Here is an 18,837-nt window from a genome sequence, read left to right on the forward strand (position 1 = left end):
CATTTCATTTTTTTTATATTCGCTATTATTAGTGCTTTTATATCAAGACAATCAGAATATTTTCGACATTTTTTATACATGACATAAGTGAATAAAGAACCGACTCAATTCTTGCACAAAAAGCTCAACTAAGGAAGCTAGTTTTTTAATCAATGCTTTTATATCGAAATTGTATGCTTTTCATATTAATCCTTTAAACTCCATTAATTAAAAAAAAAGAAGCAATTTTGCACTTTTTTTCAAATATTTATAATTTTTTCTTTTTCAAAATATTTTGTTTGTTTTTTTATTTGCTCCATATTTATAATAAATTTTTTTTTTTCAAAATGTATAAAATATTAAGGCCGAAATCATTTTCCAAATCCATTTTTAGAAAGTTCGCATTTAATTTTATTTAGAAAACCGATCAATTTTGGCAAATCTCACATTTCTTCTTAAAACAAAAACAAAAATCAATATTTAATAACACGATGTGGCTGTTATTCACAAAATTTTTCAATTATTTCTGTTTACATTAACATTAAATTTTGTTGGTACGAGTACAATTGCTGATTTACTTCACCGCACTTAGCTCTGCTCGAATTATTGGGCTTAACTTGCCAGCACAAATATAAACATTTTTTTTATTTTAATTAACATAAACACTTTCATATCTCTTCTCACTTACACTCTTGGTATAATATTCCAATTATGAATGATATGCTCAAACGCGGCGTGACTCGAGCGTCTCTATGCGCGTGCAGTCGGGTATAAATCAACTTTTGAATTGAGAAGTGATGCATGAGTAGAAGCATTTATATACTCGCAAAGACCTTTTACTAAGCGATCTTAAGTGTAGACTATACTATTCCAGAAGTTTGCACAGCTGGCACACACATATGTACATATATGTATTTATGTACAAATGTAAACAATCAAAAGATTACGAATAATGTGCGCTTCGGTTGCGCCAAGAAAGTAGCATACCACAACATTTGCTATCAGCATTGGCAGTTATTGTACGTTCTTACGTAATGAGCGTGATAAAAGAAATTAATTTTAAAAGAATATCGGATTTTAATTGTCAGACGAGCAAGCAGTTGTACAAATATATCGCTACCGAACTGCTATAGTGTGTACACAGCCTAATGTCAAAACTGTCGATTGGAAACAAATGAATGGTGAATGAGAAAAAAACACCAAAAATTAAAAAGTTTAAATATTAAAAAGCAAAATTTCAAACAAAAACGCCAAATGATTATTTAGCGTATAGAAATTGGACTACCTAAAAGTGGCATGAACGATATTGCTGGTTTCTGGGAATTTTCCAATTACTTAAAATTTTCCCAATAAATGTTTTTAAATTTTTGGCAATGGTTATGATTCTTCAACGCTTGTTTGCGTATGCTTCTCCATTTCTTTCTGGCTACGCTTGGCTACGTCATGCCGCGAAATGTTAGGCAGCTGCTTCGTACATTAACTTCTTAAGCGCTATGCGTCAGCACCGAAGCCTATTGCATCGTCTTATCACAAATTGTCAATAATTTTCTCTTATCTACATTCCCCTAATATTTGGTTATCTTTAATCAATTTCAAAGTGTCGTTGACGTTGCACATTGGCCGCTTGATTAGTCAACTATGTAAACAGAATGTAGTAACTGTGATCGGTAATTAAAAAAATGGCATTTCATTCATCACTTGTACAAATGTTTACCTGTTGTTTCTAACATGAAATGACTAATAGCGAATTGCCTTTAGAATTTTTGCTGTTTCAAATTTCTTTGTAAATTATTCAGTAAGTTAAATTATGTCTTTTTTTTTCAAATGTTAGTGGATATGACGTAGTGGGAATTTCCAAAACGTGCCAGAAGCGCATCGCAGTTCAAAAATCAGATATCGCGGTTCAAAGAAATGCTTAACTCAGTATTGACGAAAATAAAATAAACTCTGCACATAGACTGTAAAATGAAATTTTCTCTTAAAACACATATCTCCTGTAACCGAAAGCTATAAAGAAACTAAATGCAGAGCCAAGGTTTTTACGTAAAAAACAGCAAAAAAACCAATGATTTTTTTCAATACTGAAAGCAAAAGCATAATCCAAAAACTATATTTTTCTTCAAATTCTGGGTTTTATTGACAATTTTTTGACAAGTAGTTCAAAAAAAGAATACTCAAACTAAGCCAAACTATTTCCTTAATTCTAGGTTTTATATGCAAAATACATACAGTGAGCCCACAAGTGAACTTTAGTCAAGCAATGCATTTAAATTCCTACTAAATTCTGTGGAAAATAACAATTCAGTGTTAACAAAACGCGGTGAGAATTAAAACTATAAATAAATAAAATTAAATATACTATACCATGTGAAAAATATTTTTAAGGTACTTTTCGTACTGTTGAAACCCTTATTATATGTATATATTAGAATGATTTCGAATGAAATAAGTAAATAAAACTCAATCATAGTGCTTATAATAACAAAAACATTTCAGAAATGTTACAGCAAATACGATAGTTCATTATTTGTTCATTATTGTTCGTATTACTTCGTAAAAAAATGCAAAAAAAAAAAAAAAAAATATTTTTCGACTTAGACTTGAAGTTTCATCTCGGATAACCTTCGAGTCGACTTTCCAAAAAATGCATATATCCTTTTATTAGATCATTAAATTTCAAAGAAAATGTTTCACATAACCTCAAAATTTATCTGAAAAATTTAAATAACAGTTCAATGTATAACTAAATATGATAGGGACATCAGATCTTTTTATATTATTGGGTGAAAATGTGTGAAACCATATAGAGACACGCCTACTTCCCATATAATCAATTTTTAAATTCCATCTGCATATTTCCATTCGAATGTTGAAATCAAGAAGAAATTTATAATATACAAAATTTGCAAGAATAACTCCATTAAAATATGCCACCTTATAACCAAAAATTGGCCAAATCCAACTGAAACTGTTCAAGCAGCTTTCCAAAAATATCGGTCAATGTGCTAAATATATAATTGAAATTCACAAAGAGAATCCTAACCACTATCAAGTTTACGTGCGTATTCAAAATGGGTTGAATCGGGTCAATATCTACCTAAGCTTTAATATGCCTAATATAAAAATTTTTCTGAATGACTTTACACCGCATGCATCAGCAAATACTTGTATGTTAGTGATCTTGTTAAAATTGAGAGAGCGTATTTTTTTATAACGGTACATACTTGTGCTTAGATTGAATAAAATCGGATAATAATTCGATACCTAAAAATACCTAAATTCCATATCTTCATTACCAGTCTACTTTTATCTGGTACAAGGTTTTTTTACGATATTTGCTGTAAACTATATTCTTATGCCATACAATCATAATATTATTTTGTATTTAAAATATTAAGAAGAAAACCGATTTTTGACTTAAACTCGCAAAAAACATATATTTTCAATTAATACAGTCTCACGTTAAATTATCATGATTTTAGGCTTTATGTTTGTTGAAGTCTCCACTTTCTTATAGTATAAAATTTATATTCATTATTATGGTAAATTTTTTCAGAAAATACAAACAATATCCTACTAAACAATTGAAAAACGATTCAAAGCTGCTTTTTTATTTCATTTATATATTATTTAGAAATATTTTTCCAGATATTTTCAATAAATCATTCTGATATCACTACAAGAAATGACATTATTCCAGGTTTTGGACCAAATTAAAATTAGTTTGCAATATTTTACAAGTATATTTATTATTTCATTTCAAATATTTATTTTTCCCACACTATACATATCGCTAATGACTAAAAAAAGCCAATCAATACCCGTATAGGAGAAAATTTTAAATGAAGTTAAATATGAATCAGAAATACAGTTTCCATTTCAGTGCGTACCAAAGGTATTTCAACCGCAAACCACAACCCAAACAAATAAAACGACRAATGAAAGCGAACTAATACAAGCAATATCATCAACCAGCATCCTTCTCACACACACACACACACACTTCCACGCTTCTGAGTATTTCAGTGTGCTTGTGACACATACGGGTAAGGCGAAGTAACTTCTTATGTCTCTTCCTCTGTTAGCAGGTTCATCAAGTTGTCTGAAACTTTTTCTATGAGCATAGTTTAATGAGGCGCAACAACTTCTTGTTTGAGTTGAATCCAAGAATATTTCCTTTTTCGTGCTCCTACCTTTTTCTTGTTTTTTACACAAACTATTTTTAAAGAAAAAATCAGCCGCCATTGGGGTTCTATAGATTTATGTGCGTTTCATTAGAGAAACTTAGAAAGTGGAAGGAGAGTCATTAAACAAATCTGAACTAATTCGTGTAATGAAACATGTAGTGTAAGGTTCATGTGAAGCTTTTGCGAGGTCAGCTGACTTTTTTCAACTCACTGAGTTCTGCGAACTTTAAGCAATTAGGTGAAAAGGTCATTGCGATAAAAATTTCCAAAGTTTTATTTCATAAATATTTTCTCTAGGACTGTATTTAAAGCACTGAGATCAGATAGAGTCTACGGGTTTTTGATTACTTGTATAACTGATTTTCTGGATATTTGAATATATGTATATGTATTCATTATTTCGATCGAGGTGGAGCACTTTTTCCACTAACTCAAGTCATATGTCATGAATAACACGTCCAATACAGGCAAACAAAACTTGAAAAGGGTCTGGTTTATTGCTAAACACCAATGATTTCAAATAACTCAACAAAAAGTAGCCTAATGTAATCATAAATTATTGGAGGCCATTCAGTATCACAATTTCTTTAAATACCCAAATCTTCAAACTTTTTTCGCAATAATTCGGTTGTTGCATGGACTGTGTGGCTCGTAGTTCGTATTTTTAGAAACAGATGTTATCAAGATCAACTTCTTCTAATTGCGGCCATAAAAAGTAACAATGTAGTAAAGAGGCAGTAATGGTGTCACCAGCTTCATTTGAAAGAAGACGGACCGATGACTTCACCAGACCAAAAACCTCACCAAACTATCGATTTAGATGAATGCAATGGTTGTTCATGAATAATTTGTTTCCTCGAACCAGAATCGACTGTTTTGTTTATTTACCGCAACACTCAGATGAAAGTGAGCCTCATCGAAGAAGATGATTTACTTAAAAAATCAGCAAATTCACGACGTTTACCGTGGTCCAATGGCTTCAGTTCTTCAGTGAGAACAATTTTATTTGGATGGAAGCGGAAATCATTTCTCAGAATGCGCCTGGTTTCGATTTGAGACAATCCCAATTCTTGAGAACGGCTTGGAATCGACATATCGCGTCCTTCAGGACCACTTGCCTGAATGACTTTAATATGTTTATTACTTCGAGTGGTTCTTTTTCTTATTATCACCTGTACATAATGAAAAATGCCACTACAAAAATTGCTATTGGAGTGGAGAACGATTATTTTGATATTAGGTTGTCAAATATCTCCCTTCCTTTTTTTTTTGCTCTTTATTCAATGCTTAGTAAAAAGTGTTGCAGTGATCGGATTTGGTTGAAATATGTGCTGTTTCGTTTGATAATCTCTTTATATCTAGACGGCTACTCCATAATACTCCCACGTAGAAGCTCGCTGCCTTATTTGTGAAGAACTCGGACAGCTACTTTTAAAAATCCTGTTTTGAGTTCAACTTTAGACCAATAAGAGGGTTTGCCATGGACAGAAACAGGTAGTAATCACTTGGCACTATGGCCGGGCTATTTGGTGGATGCCGACGAGTCAACTACACCCTTCCTGTTAGCCAGTTCTGGACGCTTCTGGTCGATCACCTGCTTCAAGCGGTCCAGATTTTCGCAGGAGATGATAGAACTAAGCGTCTGGCCTACCCTTCCAATCCCACCAAACAAACAGAAAAATATTCCTGGATGTCAACCCCGGCTTGGCCACTGTTTGATACGACTTACCGGCCTTCGATCATAACTTTTTTCGTTCCGTTTCAGCAGCATATCGCAAGCGTTGATTCGGTCCGGAAGGTTTTTTTGCGTCAAATCATGTGACACCGAAACATAAAGCTTTTTTGGTTATCCAGCCTTCTGCAGATTGTTTAAAATGCCCATGGGCCGGCCTGTGCATTCGTCGTCACAAATCTTTCGGCGGCTGCCTCCGCAGTTCGAAGTAATAGAGTACCATCACCCAAAATACCATTAATCTCAAGAAACGTTTCTCTAGCGGATTTGTTTTTAACGAAGAAAAACTTCAAAATAGCGCCAATTTCGGCGTTAGTGAACTCCATGTTTACAGGTCTATAACTGTTGAACGCAATATTCAAACTAATCATGCATATCGTCATTTTGTAGGTTACGTCAAGATGTATAGTATTGCCAGATATCGTCTTTTTAGAACTTTATACATAGCCGTGAAATTCAAAAGACAAAAAGGCGGAGATTTGATAGCCTAATATTTCTTCATCTCTAATAATAAATGAAGTTAAATGTGCCCCATGAATAATTTCTCTTGTGAATCGCGCAGTAATCGTTTACTTAGTTGAGAGATATTATTTTTCTAAATCAAATATCTGATTTTGATTATTTAGTCATTATTATATAAATAAATACAACAACGGCAACCACTCATTTAGCAAAAAATTAATAATTCCGCGCCATCGTCTCATAAAAGTAAGAGCTTCCCAACAGCCTTACCGGCATCATTGCCAAGTTGTAGCTGACAGAAAGCTAGCACTTTTGCAGTCGCTCCCACCCCCCGGCAATGAAAGAACCTCTTGTGGCTGCTAATGGCGAGCACTTGTCGTAAATTAATTCAACCACAAACTGCAGCAAAGTTAGTTGCGCTGCAATTACATTGAGTCCGTCCAATGATCAAAGCAGAAGTGCAGACAAAACGAGGCACAGCCGAAAGATACAACACACCTTTCACTCACTGCCCGGCGGACAAGTATTTTAAAAAATATGCCCTGTGTTGCTGCTAACTTAAGTAACGGCAACTCGCCTTAGGTGAAAAGGTCCGCACAGACAGCCACACATACGAGTATTGCAAGGCAGATACTCGACCAATGCACATTTATGTGTTGTGTGTGTGTTTATGCACATCGCTATAGGCGTATCCTTGCATTTTATGCTCGCCGCTTGAGCTGCTCGGTGCAATGATTGTCAATGAAAATCAAGTTTATCGTTTATTGATGAAAGCTGCGGTGTTGCAACTGTCCATGTATATGCATGCATTGTTGCTGTTGCTTGTAAACTATGGGGATTTTATTGCAACATAAAATATCTCGCAAATAAATTGTGAAATTTTGCTGAACTTAGTGTTCCATTCGAGTTGCCACTGTTAAAACGGGAAACTTGCCTTGGCGCAACTTGTCACCAATGCGACAAATCAAAAGAGATTTTCCTCCTCATTGCAGTTTCACCGCAAGTTGTACACGAAAACGAAATATTTTATTGTAGTGAAACCAGAATTGTGTTTAATGCAGATATTTTCGATATCGAATCGATTGTGTGAACATTTTACAATAGTGTTCAATTTATCAAGTTCAATTGTAAAGTGGGATGTTTGTCATGTAGCACTCTAAATTATATGGCGCGCATTTTCTCTTTGATCCCATTAATGATGTGTTCATAGTGCGAAGTGCAAGTGGCATTGTTGCAGCGGTAGTATTGGCAATAATGCAATATTTTATGCATATACACCGATTGAAACGTTTGGCAAATGCATTGAGGAGCAAATTAGTTGAGAAGCATGCAGGCATCGGTGCAAAGAGGTGAGAATTCTAGACAAAAAACAATTAAAAAGTAATTGCGTTGCTATAAAAAGTTAATTCATTCAATATTTAATTTAGTTATCAGTCATCTTCTACTCGCTACCACTCTGTTCGCTAAAATGGCAAAAAATTTACTAGTAAAAGCAGCAAAAAAGTTAAGAATTTAAAAATGGACTCACTATCGATAAAAGTTAATTTTTCTAAACTGACAAGAATTTCATGCCGAGATGTTGCAGCTGTTTGGTTAGCGGGTTCACAATTTGTCTTCGGATTTTTAAATATTGGATCAATAGAGTCTTGGAACTCATGGGACGTGCACGAAACAGATTTTCAAGCAAAAAAATCCAAATCTGACAATTGATTTTCCTTTCGAAATTGCCCAAAAAGTCAGACAAAATTATACAAGAATATAAACATTAACATGCTTTATACCTAAAACATTAGCCAATGTGGTTAAATTGGGCCATAAGAAATGTTGGCAACCTCTGCTATCTAACTGATGCCAATGTGATGATTTTCAAGCACTGTTTCTTTTTTTATTGTTTAACTTTTTCGATGTTACCGTCATTAATGGAATGGTGGTCGACTCGCATGAGACAAGTTTTAGCCAGAACAGATCCGAATTTTTTATCTGGTCAAGGACCGTCAACTAGATAGAATTCTGCCGCTATAACAACAACAACATATAAGTTTTCAATGATCTATGGACCTTCACTGAACGCTTTGTGCCAACGAATTACTTGTATTCTTGATCAATTGGTCTTCCTTGGGCACTTTGAAATAATGATAATGACAAATGATTGTCAACACTAGTTATCCTACAAAGGCATCCATTTCGATTCCAACTTAGAATTATATAAAAACTCTATAATCCAAGCCCAAAGTCGTTATTATAACTCGATACCGATGGACTTGAGCCTCAAAAACTTTGACTGACTCTAGTTGTCAATGTTCTTTTGAATAACCTGATATAGCGATAGTTCAATACTTGAGGTTGAAACATCTCGGATGACAAATTTTCGGTGACCCGGATGAATGAATCTTAGAAAAGAAATTTTAAGTTCGCAAATCTAGTTGCTCCAACAGATTTCCAATAGGCTCATAGCATAACACAGTGGTTGAACGTGTACGGAGCTGCGGCCATTAATATTTCCAGTTTAGATATCGTTATGAAATTTTCTCCAAAATTTAAAAAAAATATTTTGAACATATGGAAGTAAAAAAATGTGCTATATCGAACGACTATATCCTATAGCTCATATAGCAGCGTAGTAAAGCTTTAGTTGCAGTGCTAAATTTTCAATGCATTGCTTTGATATTCATATGACAATCTTTTAATATACGATAAAGATCCAGTGTTTCAACTTTTCAAATATGCTTATCTTGATTTGCGTGTTGGGAAATATACACTACTATAAAAATAACAATCAAAACATCAATATGAATTTCTGAATATCCAACTTTTTTAGAATGTGTAATCCAGTTTGAATGTGCCATTGAAAGAATTTTTTCAAAACTAATATGTACTCTTAGATTATATGGATTATAGGAACCAAATTATAAGACAGAAATTATAATTTTGTTTCGTTTTCATAATTTAACTTCCCAGAAATGGAGAACTGAAAGAACCACGTTCCTAACATCCACACAGTTTAACAAGCAATTATGGCTTTAACTTTTCAATATTTTCTTTATTTTCTATATTCACCCCCTATTTACTATATACAAGTAGAAGCACAGCACATATACGAATACGAATTATTTATTTTAATTTCATTCTTATCATAAATAGTCATCCATACCTTAAAATTCCTTGCGCAATTACTACTAACTATTTAGAGCTTCACAACTTCAAAATATTCAATATATTCCAACAACATATTCTGTGCATCGGACTACAAAGAAGCTGCTGGTATTTATTGGCATCATTCATTGCCCACAGCCAAAAGATGTTTACTTGACTCAACATGCAAGTATTTTATCACAGATATCTGCTGTGAGGTATTTCAGTTATTTTTTTAATGAAACTTATTTACTTTACAAGCGATAAAATATATACGCACATGGCATTGACGTAGTTGGAAATTTTACGAGTATGTCACATAATATCTTTTCATATATACATATGTACATATACTAGGGTATCCGTTATTTTCCCGTTGATTTTCTTTTTACAGGCTTTAAGTGCCACTGAACTTTTATTTTAAATTATGCACCGTAAAAGATCTTTATTTCCAATAAAAAAAAAAAAACTTAAATAATGTTTCTGTTCATGTATTGTATATCGTATAGGACCAATGGACTCATGGCACGTCCCACGAATCGGATTTTTCAGTTTTTGAAATAGAAAAATAACTCAAGGTCAATGACTGTGGCTGCAAAAGACTCTAGTTTTGTGTTTGGCTCTAAAGTCAGTCACAATTACGATATAATCTTGGCGCGCTCCATACCTAAAACATTAACCTAAATGGTATTAAATACGATAGATTAAAAATCCTGAGGTTCTTCTTCTGATGAACACAGTGTGATTTTCACTCGATCTTGCCACCAGAATATAACTACTGTTATACTGTTACTGTTACTGTTTTTTTTTTCATATAAACGTTTCTTTAAATGTTTTACACAATTAAATTTATACGTGAAATGTATTGAACATTCATACAAGTGTCTTATACATTCTGTGTTACTCATACGACATGGTGTACTGTATGAATGCTGTACAATTACTGCATACATTTACCAGATTCTTTCACCTTTGATAGAATCTGGTAAAGAGAAAACCACTTACACCTTTTTTGTAAAACAATAATTTTTGTATTATAATGTTATATTTTGAAATTTGTAGGCTTTTTCACTTTGGACATACAAATTTTAATGCAGAGATGAAAAAGATTCTATGCGTAATGCATGGGAAAATTTAAATTATTTAAGCACGGTATGAATTGCAAATAAATAGCTTTTGTATCATTGGACCATTTTTAGGGCAAGATATGAAGATTCGGAGGTCGTCTGCAAAAAAAAATTTTAAATAAATAACGATCACCCTAATGTTTATTTGTGCTTTTACAGCGTACATATCGATGAAAAAATATGGAATTATGAATGGTTGGTAATATTATTTATATGTATATATATACAACACTGAAAGTGATGACTTTGTCCTCATTCATCACATTGTGGAAAAAAACATATTTAACAAAAATCACTTTAAATATTTTTTCTCAGTAAAAGTGTTCTCAATTTTTTGTACAATTTTTATATGCCAAAATTTAGGTTTCGAACATCAAACCACCGCCCAATTACCGCTTTGCCCATAACAAAGCCACTTTAGTGCACACACATTAAATACCAGCACTTAACTGCATACACTCACACAAGTGCAATACAAAGGCGCATTATTTCACATCTGGTTGAGTACAATAACTTAAGCCTTCATGCGTGGCATACATGCCCATATGCATGTACAAATAAAAACATTCGCACACATATACAAAAAATACATATGCACATACATACCTGCAAATATGTATGTTTGAGAAAGTAGCAAACGCTCGTGCAATATTTATTACATAAATGGCTATTGAGAGTTTCTCTCCGAATTCCAATAAAATTTCATACAATAAATTTAATAAATTTTAACAATAAAAGACAGACAAACATAAACACATGTGCACTCATACATACACAGGCACACATGTGCACATGAGGAGTGTGTGTAGACAAAATGCCGGAGCAAAATCAAAGTGCAGCAAGCATGCATTAAGAAAAGGACATCGGGTATACAGGCACGTACGCTTGCCCACATGTATTTATTTAGACAGTTATGAACATATACACATACATGTATACTCACATACATACTGACCTACATGCATATATATATATACATATATATACATGTGTTTGTGTTAGCATGCACTTGTTGGCTCATTGTTATTTGTGGAAATATGAAATGAATTTCATAATATGCTTCCTCTTCCAGTTGGCTTCAAGTCTACGCTAACGCAACACAATCATCCGTAAAGTTATCTGTTTATATATGCATTGGCTGTGGCTGCGTCGCACAGCTAAGCAGATTGGAAATTGCAAATACAAGCGCTGCTCAAGGAATTGCTCATTTATTTAAACCATTGAACCGACGCATGAATGTCAAGTGTTTATGCCCTGGGGAAATATTTATTTGCTTCGCTCTCGCTATCTCTGATATTTCATTTAAGTGAATTTAATTTGACCCACTAATAAGTTCTGTAAATTTAAATTCACCTTGAAAATTGTGTGCTTTGCTTCGCCTTAGAGAGAGAGATAGAGGGAGAAGTGTCGAAAAAAAAAAATTAATGAATTTGTCACTGGACAAGTTAACGGCAAATAAGTGTTGGCTGCAGCGCAGCATTAGATAAGACGGGAGAGTTAGAGTAATTGTACTTGCAAAAGTGGGTATAAAAGTTGGTTTTTAAAATTTTTGGCAGAAATGGCTGTTTACTGCTTGAAACATGGATGGCAAATAAGTATTTTATCACTTCAGGAGCACATATTTTTAGAAGTTTGTTTCAAAATCAAGTATTTCATGGATTAAGTATACTTTGGAGGAAGATAACTTTTATGAATTTCGTCTGGTAATTTATTTTACTCCGTTTTTAGTGAAAAATTGTTACTACAATCTTCAAACTTACTTTGTGCTGAACCAAACAATTTAAGGAACACACCTAATACCAACTTAAAGTTTTCAGGATATGACTGAAGTCGCTAAATAGAGATCTTAAGCTGCAGTCATTGCGGCCTTCACCGTAGTTAAGTATTGCTTATTCAATGGCTCTAAGATTGTTTTAAGGCTACGAAATTCATGAAGTTGGCAGACTCTGAAAAATATGACGAATTATCCAAATTCAAGAAGAAAATGTTAGAAGATTTTTGACCCGCCAAAACTATATTTTGGTGCAATAAAAAAACTAGAAGGTTTTAAGCTTTTTAGGAAGAAATATTTACCAAATAAGCCGACAAAATCCTTATCGATCGAATGGCTTGTTTCAACAAGAATGAGTAACAACTGTACCCATTTTGAAAAGCGTAGTGTTGAGAAAATCGCGTTCAAAGATAAACGTATTGTGCTGTCTGAACTGAGGTGTTTTACTTAAGAAACAGGTAACTCAAAATCTTTGAGATATTTATTTATATATATATATAATTTTTTTTTAAAGGTGTATCCTATCGAGATACGAAAAATACTTACATACTAGGTGTGACCCTTGAAAATCATATTTGTGAACAAACCTGCAGAAGATTTAGAAAAGGGATATCAGTTAGTAGAATTTCACCATTACTGTAAATATGAATAAATGAAAGATACAGTCAAAATACTACTTGAGCGACTATCTAGGTTAGAGGAGATGGATACGATTCCTAAAAATCGGAACTTGAAAACATATATTTGAAACTTGAGTAAATAGTAAGAGATATCCCAAGAATGTTTAAAGCTTTTTGTTTAAAGTCTTGTATAGATTTTCGCCAACCATCAACAGCAACATAAAGTGAGAATTTTCAAATTATGAACAAAGCCTTAGTATTTTTTGCTCATAGTAGTATAAACATCAGCGTGACGAGCTGAGTCGGTTTAGCTATGCTCGTGTGTCGGTTAATTTTTGAAACATCGAACTGAAATATTTTACGTGTCCTTTTATTTTTAAGGAAGGGTTTTGTTTTGTTGAAAATTCCGGTATTGGACCTTTGTAACATATACCTAGCATAAAAACTGACCGATAAAAACCAAGTCTTCGTGCAGCATACTTGTTTCTATACATATATTTTCTAAAATCAATAATTTTTATGTTCGCGCACAGTCTGATCTCCATAGTCAATTGGTATGTGTTTGGCAGTAGTTTGTTTATGGCACCAAAGTTCGTCTGGCGACTTTTACTATGAAAAAAATGTAACAACTAGTTTTCTGCAAAATTTGGGTCGCCAATTGAATGATGGCAACGGAGTCGTAAAAAAATGAGCAAAAGTATTGTGAGAGTCTACTTTTGCACGAACCCAAGTATTTTATTGGCACAAAGCTCTCAGCAAAGGTCCTAAAATCATCAAAAACTTCTCATGCGGGTCATCTATGCACCTCTGGTAGTAACGATAACATCGAAGAAGCAGTGTTTGAAAATCGTCGTATTGGCTGCAGAGAGATAGCAGAGGATTTCAACATATTTTAAGGCCCGACTCTAAAAAATTAATTAATATTTTGGGTATGAATCGTATTAATAGTAGCCTAGCATCATAATAACTGAATATTTCACAAAAACTAAGTCTAGTAGAAGTCACAAAAAAGTTACATGAAAATGAAGTTGAAAGCCATATAATCATCAAACACATTACTACTGGTGATGAGACGTCGATACTGTTCAACAATCTAGAAAATGTTGTTCCAAAAATTAAATGATACCGAAAAAAGTGAAATTAGCTAAAATCAAGTTAATGAAACTTCTTGAAAATGAAACTCTAAAAATTTGTCGGTTTGTTTAAGGTAGCAGCATTAACTATCAAGGCTGAAAACCCTTGCCCCTTCCAAAGTAACTTTATACGTATTACAATTAAATCATTTCATGGCATCAACACTCACCCCTACAACCCCCCAAAGTGCAATTTCGTGTCAACAAAATATTTGCATTAATATAATTATGTACGATAATGATGAATTATTCACCATTTCCACTGCCTCTGCCTACCATCAACGAAGCCACCGCATACTTTTCACAGCATTTTCTCAACTTATCCCTTTCTACAAAATTAATTAGTCTTTCAGCGCAATTAGTGTGTCACACATTTCCTTAGTATGCAAGGAATGTCAGTTTAATTTTCGAATTCGAAACTTTATCTAGCTCATTAGCATCTCATTAGCAGGCCACACCCATGACATTGACCATAAATTTGTTGCGCTGGCACACGTCACACGAAATCAATATTCAAGCAGGAGTGCCGCCGAACAATATGCAACAACAAAAAAGCGTAAAGAGTTCAATGTAATCGATGCCGCAAAAATGGGCGAAATTGGGCGCGTGGGTCACACAATTTCGTGCTTCATTATTCAACGGAAATGAAGCAACAGTTAGTCAACGTAAGCGCGAAACCGTTAATTTGTTGGTGTTCATGTTGGAGGCGGTGGGCGTATGAGGAGAAAAAATTTTCAATTAAAGATAGCAACTTATTAGCTTCTTAGAAAATAATTAGGTAATTTCGGTTATTCTGTGTGTAAGATGCTTCTTTGTTAAGTTAAGTAGGAAGGCAGCATCCGGTTATTATTGAGATACTGAAAAAAAGTATGACCAGAAGAATAACAGTGACAAATTTTAAACATTAGACTCAAAAGCAGAAAATTTTCTTCCTTACCATTCTAAGATATTATTTAACATAGAAGAATAAACCACTTTCTAGCAGCTGTCAACTACAATTTGAAGTATTTAAGTAAAGTCAGTTGAAGATCTGTTCAAGAACATTAAAAAAAAAAAGATTGAAAAGGACTTGTGGGAAATAGCCTTAGCCTAAAGGGCTACATCTAGGATTTGGAGGCATAAAAGTTCATAGAAAACTCTCTTTTTGCATGCCTCGAAGTCTTTTCACTACATAAAGTCTCGAAAAATTATGAGAAAAAAAAACACTAAAAAATTCTGCCTTTATAGAAAATATGGCAAATATTCAAGGTATCGGAAATGTGGTCAACAAACGAGTCATCAAAGAACTCTTAAACCGATTCCTTATGCTTGTCGGTGTAAATTATAACGAGCACTTCACCCAAAGTATATTCCAGCCTGCTAATGGCATCAGAAAAACCATTCGTTTGCTTCTTAAAGCATCTTCAGGTAGCAGGTCATAATCATTGACAACGTGCCTAATGCTATTACTAATCAGTTATACTCTCAGCATATTCTTTGTTATTGAAGTCAATTGAGAATCGAAGAAACCAATAAATTCCTAGCTTGCGCGCCAGCATCTGTACGCATAAGCGCAGCTACACCTTAAAGGTCAACTGTTGTAGACACAATTATGGCAATTATAAAAGGAAATCAAATACTCGTCACAGTCAAGCCAACCCCAAGTGAGCTGCGCTGGTGCAGCTAATAGCATGACATCAAAGTGCATGAGCGGGCTATGGATATTATTATTGCAGCACTCTAATTGTATATTGCGGTTAACAACAAATGCAGGCAAAGAACTAAGTGCACCTGAAACATATGTTTTGCACACACACACAGTCACCCTCATCTACTTGTGCTGGCACATGTAAAAACGAAATAATTACAAGTCGACAGTGACGTTGACACGCTGACAGTATTTACCCGTAACTAAGCAAGCAATCTGAAGTCGCAAATCTAAATTAACGCACAAAGACACACAATCAAGCACTTCTTTGCGTGTATGTTAGGCATAGTGAATGCTTTTCTTTGCTTTGCAAAAAGTGAAAAGCGCCGACACATTGACAAACGTTTGGCCTGAAAAGCGCTTGCAGATCTATTGGCGGCGCCGCCATAACTGTGGCAGGAAGTTGTAAAACGATCGAATCGTCGTAATGGCGGCATTTCCGTTCAAGAGCAATGAACGCAACTCACATGTCACTCATACGCACTGGTGTACTGCTATGGATGCTAAGGCTTTGTGACGGTGCGTCTATGTGGAATTGTGATAAATAGAAAATTGGATATGGCAAAGAAGTGGTAAACATATTTATATATATGCTTTTGTAGGTATGTACAACGTAAATTTACGGGCACGTGGAGTTATTAGTACTGAAATTCTTTCTTGCGCAGAAATTATTGAAAAAATTTACTATAACTATTAATGATTTTAATTTTTCATTTTATTATTTAAGATACAACATAACAAGTGTATAAGAAGTAAAGTAATAAAACAACAAAGCAAAGTGGTAAGACAGTTATGGACACCAGTGAAGGGACAAAATCGCACATTTTACAGTTTTTCTGCGATAATGGCGAAAAACCAAGCCAGGCGACTGAGTAATACATAAATAGTGTTTAAGGTCAAGCTACTATAGCAGCGAATCAAGGCCAATTTTGGTCTCGACGATGCCGTTAAAATAATCTTGTGTCAATGGCACATCACACTCTAGAAGACAAATTGTATGGGAGAGCAGAAATCTTTCTTTCTCCCTCAGCGCTGATTCGATTGCTGCTAAGGAGGTAAATGTGCAGAAAATGCTGGATATAAAAAGAAGCTCGATGTTGGGATGTCTTAGGAGTTGGGGGATTACAAGATTTTTTTTGCTATCTTATTAAATTCTGCAATACCTCTAGAATATTATCCTAAATGTTTGAAGTCGGTTGGCAAGACTTCTCGAGAACTACTCAACCAATTTTCATGAAATTTTTCATATTTTTTACAATTACCGAGTTTAAAATTTTTTTTTTGCAAAAATTGCAGTATTTCTTTGTTATTAATATATATTATATATTTAATTTTTATATGCGAAACAATTGGTGAAAAAAGGCTGATTTTTCTTGAAGAAACCCATGTAAACATGTAACCCCCTAATGTAAAAAGCCTGACATCCGAATTTCGAAAAAAGTTTATTAATTTCTGAAACTGATCATCAACCTGATGATGAAGAGTAGACTCTTCAGAAAATATGAGAGTCACGCGAATCGGTCGTGGTCAAATGGCGGATTAGGAAGGGTTTTGTACGTCTAGTGTGATTGGCAGAGAAACATCTATTTTGAGCTGCTTTCCTATCTAGATATGTACTGTCCACTTCTGAACTTTTGGAAGGTTAGAAGGAAGCAATCGCCCAAAAGCATTCAGCTTCGGCCAATAGGAGAGAAATTGTGGTCTATCAGAACCGATAGTCAGTCGCCAGAAGCACTGTGAACTTGGCTGGGAGACTCTTATGCATCCAACTAATAGTCCGAACCTGGCACCAAGTGATAACAATTGTTTGTGTCGATTGCCCCTGTTTCTGCAAAACGATGCATCTTTCACCTAAATCGCATCATTCTAACTATGCTAAATTAAATACTCAAATTGCTGCAAAAATAATGGATTTCTTTTTTCCAGAACTTATTTTAAACAGAAAATGTAAATTTCGTATTAATTCTTGATTGACATTCAATAAAAAGTAAACCGCTTTAGCAATTTAAATGAAGCATGAAGGAATTTCATTAGCCACAACTGTGCGGTTACTGAGCACCACTTTGTGGACAGCAATTATTGCCGACTCGTTTTTGTACAACGTTTATTTTACAAATCCAATATATTAGCTGCCTCTCGCAACACAAACCAATCAACCAGCATAAATCCTGCTACTATTTCAATGCTCTTTTACTAATAATTGTTGCACATATTTATAAATATTTGTTTAAGACTTTATTCGTCACTTATTATTTTATAGCGTTTGAATTAGCTCACATATTTTTATACACATACAAACATGAATAAAATATTTGAGGAATCATATATGCGAATATATATGTATATTTATATTGTTACGATTACAACAGTTTTTCTATATGCATTCATTATGCTTTCTCAAATATTCTACTTTGCCCGAATCTATTCAAAAATTTATTTATTTAATAAATTCATTTTATTTTTGCTTCACTGCAAGCTCTAGCTGAAAATGCTGGCAGGACGGCTCGCGGCGTATTTATGTGTGCAAATAGACGTATTTCCATTTGTGAATTTTTGCTCCTGTATTAAATGTGATATGGAATGAACCATGTATACATAAAGAAATGGAACCTGAAATGTAAACGCAAAAATGCGGTTACCTGCTGAAATATCCTTTTACCGCAAAACAAGCTTACGAACGCACGCGTTTGTTTATCTGTTTGAATTTGAAAAAATATTGAATGACCGAAAGGTAAATTGAGTTGATTTCACCGCTTTGATGTTTCTGCCAAAAGTATATTTATATTTGTTAATTAATCTATATAGGGGAAAAATACGAAGCAATTAATATTTTTATATCGAATACAAACCAAAGAAAAGTTTTCAAAAAAATTGTGATGAGAAATTTTGACAAAAAATTCTTTTTCAGAAGCCTTTTAAAGTTGGAGATATTCAAATTTAATGTGTAGTATACTTCAACATTTACTGGTTCATCAATCTTGAGATGTTAGCCCACCTTTGAGCCCTT

General features: G+C 33.8%; 2 protein-coding genes across 4 annotated transcripts in view; one reads left to right on the top strand and one right to left on the bottom strand.

Annotated features, from left to right (window-relative positions):
* The window catches only part of LOC108970484, a 70,551-nt gene that overhangs the window by 12,126 nt on the left and 39,588 nt on the right, over nt 1–18,837 (top strand). The window lies entirely within an intron of this gene.
* LOC108970483 overlaps nt 1–18,837 on the bottom strand; it is a 55,186-nt gene that overhangs the window by 6,903 nt on the left and 29,446 nt on the right. For 2 of the 3 annotated variants that reach the window (XM_018935908.1, XM_018935910.1), the window contains exon 1: nt 668–772. The exons of the other annotated variant lie outside the window; for it this stretch is intronic. The gene's annotated coding sequence lies outside the window, so the exon portion shown is untranslated. Of the gene's footprint in view, nt 1–667; nt 773–18,837 lie in introns of those variants that run through there. 3 annotated transcript variants of the gene reach the window in all.

The sequence above is a fragment of the Bactrocera latifrons genome, unplaced genomic scaffold (genome assembly GCF_001853355.1).
Source record: "Bactrocera latifrons isolate USDA-ARS-PBARC rearing strain unplaced genomic scaffold, ASM185335v1 scaffold_3, whole genome shotgun sequence".
NCBI classification, from domain to species: Eukaryota; Metazoa; Arthropoda; class Insecta; order Diptera; family Tephritidae; genus Bactrocera; species Bactrocera latifrons.